Source organism: Nuphar pumila, chromosome 3 (genome assembly GCF_984573655.1).
Source record: "Nuphar pumila chromosome 3, dmNupPumi1.hap1.1, whole genome shotgun sequence".
Lineage (NCBI taxonomy): Eukaryota > Viridiplantae > Streptophyta > Magnoliopsida > Nymphaeales > Nymphaeaceae > Nuphar > Nuphar pumila.
The window spans coordinates 122,328,101-122,337,465 of record NC_143251.1 but is presented as its reverse complement, the minus strand read 5'-3'; positions in this window follow the sequence as shown (position 1 = coordinate 122,337,465).

Here is a 9,365-nt window from a genome sequence, read left to right as displayed (position 1 = left end):
ATATATTGCATGCTCTCGCATGAAGTTATTTGTGAATATCTATATATCACAAATATTGTTCTTAAATAATTGCAAAACTATGATAAATATGTGATATTTCTTATTTTTTGTGAATTGCTCGAATAATATAAAAACCCACTTTGGTCCCCAACCTACTTATTTTCGCATAATCTAGGGCTTTTTTTATTCTTTTCTTCTTAATCAGTGGTCCACAACTTGCTTCCCTTCCAGCTATTAATTTCGGCAACTATTTCCAACTCATTTGCATATATCATACTTGTTTGCATGTATGTTCTTAAATCTCATGAAGTATATTTGCGAAAATCCTACTAATCAGCAAAAATGAAACATTTTTGCAAAACTATTTCTCCAAATTGCAAAAATCGAACAGTCAATATGATTAACGTAGAAATAAATATAGTTGGTTTGCACGAAATTAGATAACTTAAAGTTTAATAATTACAAAGTTGCATTCAATAGATGGGCTTCATTACAAAGTTATAGTCAAATTTTAACTTGATCCATTCCACTACAAAGTTTAACTTGATACATCCAATTACAAATGTAAGTTCAACTTGATCTATTACAAAGATGTGTAATTGTTCATAGCTAAGCTAGTCGAACAGACTTGTCTAGTACCTTTCTAATTGATGTTGCCACCTTTTCATTATCTTTCACATCTTTAGAAAGTTTTTTCTTTCATGTGCCTGTAGAATTTGATCATATGATTTCTTACGTTGGTGACATCTTGCTGAAAATAACTCTTTATTAGTAAACAACTAACTACATCGAACATCTCAAACTAATGAACAACTAACATATAAATGCATACCTTCGTGAAGTTCAATCTCCAATTTCTGTTCAAGTACTGCATATATTGTATGACAAATATACCATAGTCATACCTATAGAACAAGGAAATACCAAGTGAAAAAATGTATACATGTACAAAATGAATTAACAAATAAATACAAAATAATTACTCGTTCTCTTGTTGAGGAATACCTTTTATCCTCTGTGCCGTCCAATTTTTATAACAGTCAAACCCAAATTGTGCTAAAAAAATGAACTTGCAAGACATGCACGAAAAGGAGATAACAAACATACGCAAAAAAGGAGATAACAAACGTACACAAAAAAGCGAGTACATTATTGAGTAAGTTATGTTATCATACTATTTGTTTGAGGTTTTTATTTGCTAAATATGTGTTCAACGTGAAATTGTATAGCCTAAAATCATTTTCCTTCATGTTCATTTCCCAAAGAACCTAGTGCTTGTTGTCCCGGTTGAAAGAAATTAAAAGATGCAATATAAATCTAGTATAACTTCATTGTGCACATAAAAATTTATTTGTAAGTATGAAAAGTTGTGTAAAAACATAACTTGTCATCATCAAGAAAATGATACGGCAAGTCCTTGCTCTCTAAGCAGTCAGTTGCCCTACCTCGATGTCCTTTAGTTGTGACCATTGTTGTGAACAAAGAAGGTTTACCAGTTAGTTTTTATTAATCGGTAGTAAAATAATATAAACATCACTTTTATAACTCACAGAGAAATACAAGATAAGGTAAAGGGTCTTCGGCAAGTTGTTTTTTTTCTTGTCCTCATTGTGAGCCACTTGGATTCTTTCTACGAATATTGGTAGATGCTACATAGTAAATATAGTGTGGTAACAAAAGAACAAACAAAATTATGTGCAAATATAACAAAAAAACAAACAAATTAATGTGCAAAACTAACACTTACGTCACTTGCCAAGAGAGTTTCTTTGCCAAACTTATAATCTTTCGAATCTGGGGTGTTCTCTTCTATAACTTTTTTTTTAGTAACATGTTCTTAACAACAAAATAAATTATATACGATTAATATTAAATATACACACATGATTCAGAATATTGCTTATACCTTATATACGACCGATTGTTCCATGGTCGTCAAAACTTGAGGCTCTTTGAATCTCTTTCTTTTGTAAGAACATATACAGTCATACATCTCGAACTATCTAGATTTACATATAAAGAAACAACTAATTAAAAAATACTGGATATATACATAAAGAAGTAATTAATTAAAAACATTAGATATACACACAAAAAAACAAAAAAAAACACTGGATATGCACACAAAGAAGCAATTCATTAAACAATACTATATATATACATTGTTATTCATGGTGCCACCTGTTGTGGCCAACCTCACCACATACACTGTACTTGTATGACACATCCCTGTGTTTTGTTCTCCGTTTATTAAACTTAAGTTGCTTGCCTTGTGAACCACTTTTGATGGATCGACAACTATAAGAATAAGTGGAGCAATGTATGAGACATTATCTACCATCGAGAAGAATAGATATTGATCATATATAGTTCAATACGATTCAACTTTGAACCATTTATCAAAGTAATCATCTGGTAGGTTGTCGGAGCCAATACACTACTTACACATGTATTTGTTGTGCTTTTTTCTTCAGTATCTCTAAATTTTATTTGACATTCGACACCACAACATCTGTCATATGCTACTTTACAATCCCTTTTTCTTAAAAAGTTTCATCAACATAAGATGAAGCTTTTCAATAAGTGAAATTAGGGGCATGTCATGTATGACGAGAATCCATGAATTGATGTTCTTTGCTATATTAGATGTTAAACAACCATATTTTTTTTGCTTGAAAGTGACAGTTAGCCCAATGTTTTGAATGCACGTTAGTGGCAATATAATTGTATGTGTTTGTACTTTATTCTTTAATTTTATTAATAAAATAATTGCATTGTTATTTTGTGGTTGCTAAAGCTGCACTCCACCAAAGTGCATTGAGTGGCAAACCAATTTTTTTTGAAAAGTTTTCTATCAAATGCTTCATAAAAAATCCAACATGACATGTAGGCCATATGTGTGGAGTAATATACTTTAAACTTGGACGCCTATCTGAGATAAATATCAATACTCAACTCTCTCTAAACTCATCGAAGTGTGTGAATTTGTGCTTTAATACCTCTAAAAATCATGATCATAAATCTTTAGACTCCTCATCAATAACTGCAAATGCTACCAGAATCATCTCACCACAAGGATCAATACTATGGGCCGACAATAATATACATGTATATCTTCCTTTTAGGAATGTGTCATCTACCATAAGAACTAAAGGGCATCCTTTCAAAAATCCATCGATGCTTGATTGAAAGGATAAGAACATGTACTTAAATCGATCTTTCTGATCAGTCTTAATATACCCTAGCGATCCTCGTTTAGCATTCATCAAATTATTCAAATAGGCGATAAACATCTTAAATGACTGTTTGAATGAACCATATAATGCAGCCATAGTGTGTTCTCGTTCACGTTATGCTTGTTTGTACGTAACCTCCACACTTTTCTCGCGACTGATGTCATTCATGATTTCGCTTAGAGTAATTTTCGGGTTATCGTGCATGTGTTTGTGAATAATACTTGAAATACACTTAAAAGACACTTTCTCCACTACAAGCTTGCCCAATGATCCACCACATATATGCTCGCTATCATACCTCTTTACTTAAAAGAAACCCGTTTCATGTACCTTTGTGCAGTTGATCTTTCAGGGCTAATCAACCATCATATGAGCGTTCTTCCTTGTGCATACGTCAATGACTCTATTATTACAACTCTTTAAAAAAATTTCTTTATAGTTATTCTTGATCACATGATCTTTTAAAAACTCGCAGTAGTGTTGGAGATCATTAAACCTTTTGCCTTAAGCAAATTTTAGATTGTTTGAGTGTGTTGATAGCCATTGGAATTGTTCATAATCATTAAGCCTTTCATTACACAAATGCTCATACAAATTAGATGTCTCCACTTTAATGATTTTCATTTGTTTTTCATTATATGAGAACTCATTGAACGAAAACCAAGGGTTCACATTTTTCAATGGCATTGGTGTATCACTTTCATCACTTCTACCATCTCCAATTGACATGGTATACTTATCATCATCAATATCATCCAATTCTATATTGTCAACATGATTGCAGCTATCACTAATTGACAGTTCGGTTTCACCAACTACATCAAAAATTATTTTATTTATCGCATTATTTACTTCCATGCATGCATCATTTTTGCATTTCCAATATTCAAGATTAACCATTAAAATATTACGTTTATCATCACTTGCATCTCAACTATAAATTATATCAAAATTATAACTTATACATAGCATTGTCATATGCCCAGAAAGGTTGCATGTCATTCAAATCACTGCGATGAAGATTACTGACATTGGTTTACCCATGTGGTTTCACATCCTTTGCAGTGATCCGTTGATTAAGTACAACATTAATATCATCTATTGTTTGAGACAATTGGATAATCGGTAAAGGACTCAGATTGATAGATGGTGCTTGAGATAGATGCACATTCTCTACGGGATTTGCATCATTTCATTGGTCAACTGCTCCTTCATTAACTTTGCATACTTTCAAGTAAACATCACCACTAAATAATATCTATTCTACATCATCACCATCCTCAACATCTATCCACATTTCTTGGTTTTTTAAAAAATAACTATAATGAAGGGTTAAATCCATATATTTGGTTTTGCAAGACATCAAAGTCGTAAATTCCTTAAAAATAATATATTTGAAAACCACTATAGATTTCTAATTAGTGTAATTAGACCTATGATAGTGTACTTTGGTCATTTTAGACGCCATCATTGACTACCTACAATAACCACGATAGTGTACTTTAACCCTTTTAATGCTTGTGCATAGTGAACTGTAGCCACATTACACCAACACAAGAACAACAAATATTAGTGAAATTAGATAACCTTAAGTATAATAATATATATTTCCATGAAAAAAATCATAAACATAGTAAATACTAAACGAAAGTCGATTACAAGGATGATACCGGAACCTCCTAAGAAATATGCATGGGGATACATGTGTATATATTATATGAAACTCACCTTACGAAACTATAGATGAGGAAGTCAATCACAATGATGATATTGTGACCTCTTAAAAATATAAGAATCGCCTCAAGGGTTAGAAGTTATTTGCAGACACAAACGAGAAGAAGAAACTGTAGAAAAAAACTGAGTATATATATGATTCAACAAAATCAAAACTATTAAGAAAAATTACATATAATAAATTTTTACAAATATATAAGTAGCATATTTATGATTTTATTGGTTCTCTTTAGTGGAGTTTCACATATAAATTTATGCAATTTTAGGATATATGTGAAAGTACATTATTTGTGAGAGATGTTTCACAAATATTTTTATGCAAAAAATATTTATTATATACAAAAGAGTATGATATTTGTGATTTTGGTGGTTTCAGTTTCATCAAGATTCCTCTAATAAATTTATGCGAGCTCGTGAGGTCTAAATTCACATAAAAAACCTGCGATTCTGGATTTAAGTGGGTGTTGGACATATTCGACAATTAGTATAATTTTATTGCAAAAATGCCTAAACTCGTAGTTGCAAAGGGTAAAAGGGTCTTAACGATGTCAGATATTTGCGATTTTGGACATCGAGAGAATATAAAAAATTATAGGGTTTTAGAGAATTATGACAAATTACCCATACAAAATGATCATTTTTTTTCTTTTAATAAACTAGTTGCTCTAGTTTAGCTTGTTTAGTTCAAGCTGGTCATGAGCTACGAGCTTTAGCTTGGCTTGACACTATAAATCAATGATGTAGACGATATTAAGGCTCTGTTTGGGAGGACGTTGGAGTGGATGTAACAACCTCAACTCATCCCCGTTGAAAAGTGGATTTTTTTTAAACAATTACGAAAACAATCCTAGAGACCCGGGCTCTTACAGTCATAACCTCATCTACAACCTCAAGGGATCTTACACCACCATGATCCAAACCAAAATAACTTTATTCATTATTAATGAAGGTCTAAGAACAATAAATAAAAAAAGTCAAGACAAAATGTAGAGCCACTTTGTCTCAAAGTAAAATGTCAAGTAGTCATGTGCTTCTCGTAGCTCACAGTAGTAGCTCATCTCATCACTGGGCATTAGAGGCTATGAAAAATATAAGAAATAAGGTGTCAGAATCATAGATTCTATGTATGAATCCTTCTAATAAATCAAATAAGCAAGAAGAACATAAATCAAATTCATGTAACATTTTTAAAGAAAATATAATAACTATCTCATACTCTAAATATCCATTCAAACATTTTAAGAACATGAATCATGCAACAAGAATATATCACAAGTAGGAAAACAGTAAAGATGCACGATCTAATGCAGAACAATAAAGATAAATGAAAGCAATACACATGCATGAATAATTTATTAAGTTATTATCAGAGTTTTCTTTTGTATGCATGTCCCTATTAAATGCATATAATTTTAGTTTTACTTTTCATTAAAACTCGCAGATACTAAAAAATGGGCACAATAAATTCTTGAGTTTAAGTTAGATTTCCAGTTATAGCTTAATACAAAATTTGTATTTTATTATTGGGTTTCACACTTGGCCCTCGACCGATATCAGGAATCGACATCATCCATCAAAACATTAGAAATCAATATTTAATGTCAAGACACCAGAGAAATCAACATCTACTGATGTCAATTTCTTGGTATACCAATAACAACAACTGTGTCTACACACCACCCTTAGGCAAAATGGCAAAATCTTCCTAAAACCGTGGCTAGAAGGTGAACCACCTAGTTGGGTTCAGGGACACAGTTGCACACAGAGTTTTAGTATCCTCACGGTTCCCCAAAACAATAATCTAGGATTTCTACACTAAAGAAGAGACATCCTAGAAGAAACATTAATTATATTATTCTGTTCATTTTATCTTTTTATTAAGGACAAGTTCTTTGCACAAAATTCATTTTGCAAATCAACATGCAAAACACAACACGGGACCTTTGCCCGATACAAAATCTAACAGTGTAATTAGTTTAAAAACCAATAAGTTTAAATGGATTTTTGCAATGCATTTAATAACTTAGAGCAACACCTGCTTGCGACCCACATGGCCTATAATGGTGCAGATTCTGACTACTCATGCATCACATGCAAAAATCACAGTGAACATGTAATTTATGAAATCATTCAGCATGCTCACCAAATGCACATACATTCACTCACATTAAGAATGTACATGTGTAACAATTTCATATGTATATGAACATAGGCTTAGAAACACACATCTTGATCTCACATGATTGTCTCATGCATTTCATTCAAATTTGCATATGCTTATGTTAATGCCTCATATGCTACTTCAAAAAATTTAACCATTAGTAATAATTATGAAAATTTTGCACATATGTGGTGTCTTGTATCACACTAAACCATGTAAAGCCATTGCGACGCTTTGTGACATATAAACATGCATGTAAAGGTATGCATAACAATTGTATAGAAGCATATGTGTCAGTCTAATCTTGCATAATATAAATAACATTTTATGTGACAAAATCACATACATGCCTGCCTAATTTACATGAAAACATGTACTTTGGTCACATGAAATCAGGCATGACAGAACACATTACACATTACACATTAATCATGTATGCAACATTCAACATATATGTATAAGTCTGAATCTTTATAACATGAGCATGTGTAACATGTATAAATCTGGGTAATGGTAACACACAAATCAGAATCTTAAACATGCCGAAATCTGTATAATTAACGTGCACAAATCTAAGTATTAAATCTGTCAAACATCTAAACATACATTCACATAATTCTGAACATTCATCACATGTACATCTGGATGTGTATTGCATGCAAACCTGAATATACATGACATATTTGTTATGTATTATATATATATATATTGTTTCAGTTCTACCCAAAATCATTGCCCCTTTTTTTTTGAGCTTCAGCCCCAGCTGAACCAGCTGGCTGGGACTGAACAATGCACTATTTTGCCCAGCCGACTGTGTCAGCTAGGGCTGAACAGTCCCCTGTTCTATCTCAATTAAAAAAAAATCAAACATAAAGAAAAAAACTCTTTTGTTTTGTTTCCAAAATCCTCAAGTACATAGCCCAGCCAACTGCAGTCGGCTAGGGTTGTGCCCTTCTCAATACTGCCCAGCCGATATGTCGGCTGGGTCTTAATTCTGCCTAGCCAAACCAGTCGGCTGGGGCCAAAAACAAACTCGACTGCCCAACCGACTGTGGATTGGCTGGGCCTGTCAGATTAATTTTTTTTCACAAGAATTGCTACACCCGAATGAGTATAGCGGCATGCATGGGGCGAGCACACTGGTCGTTGTCCAGACCTTGGTCAGAACTGGGACCAACTGATAACAGGAACACTAAATAGACCTCAACGTTGAAAACATTGGCAAACCTTAATAACTCAGTCTGAATAGACCTCAACATTGTTTTTTTTTTAAACAAATGACAACAATTGCATAGTACTCAAAACTTTGAAGTAACCCAAGACATAATTTAGGGTACGATAGTATGCTAAAAGAAATAAAGCACAACATGGTGTGTATTGATAACATTCTAAAAAATTAAAATGCAGCATTAGTCGAAGTAATAACATGCTGGAATGAAAAATCAAATAAATACTTTTTTTTCATTCATACTCACATTCATTTTCAGGTATTACAACCTCTCTTTAGATCTGTCTAGATCGGTCCACCATTGTAATGGACATGTCTGTCCAAATCGAACAACAAGCATGATAAGACATATCTGTCTAGCGCTGCAATGATCAGATTTTTCCAAATCTGACCATTCATCTTATGAGACAGATCTGTCCAGGTATATATATATATATATATATATATATATATATATATATATATATATATATATATATATATATATATATGCACATATATACATAAATCTGAATTAGAGCATGCTTTTATTATGAAATCAGATCTTAAATTTGAAATATAATTAAACCACCATGAATATATCGATTCTCCCTAATTTGAACATGGGAAACCAAACCAGATTCATGATTTTCTTTAGAAAATATCACCTAAATCAAATTTAGGTTCTTTTTCCTTATTTGAATAAAAAGAACAAACTCATACCTTATTTGAAGTTTATAAACGAAGTCGGAAATCGTCGGATGATCGGAGAAGGAGGTAGCTCCTCCTTCTTCCTCTCTCTCTCTCCTTCCTCTCTTTCTTTTCCTTTCTTTCTTTCCCCTTTTTTTTGTGTTTATATAGAGGGCATCTAGGGATGATGCCCCTCCTTTCTAGATCCTTCTAAAGGGGGCTGGAGATTAGACTTTCCATATGGGAGTCCATCTCCAACTCCTCTTTCCTAATTTTTAAAAAATTATTTCTTTAACTTTTTTCAAACCCATTTTTCTTTCCTTTTTGTTAACTTTTG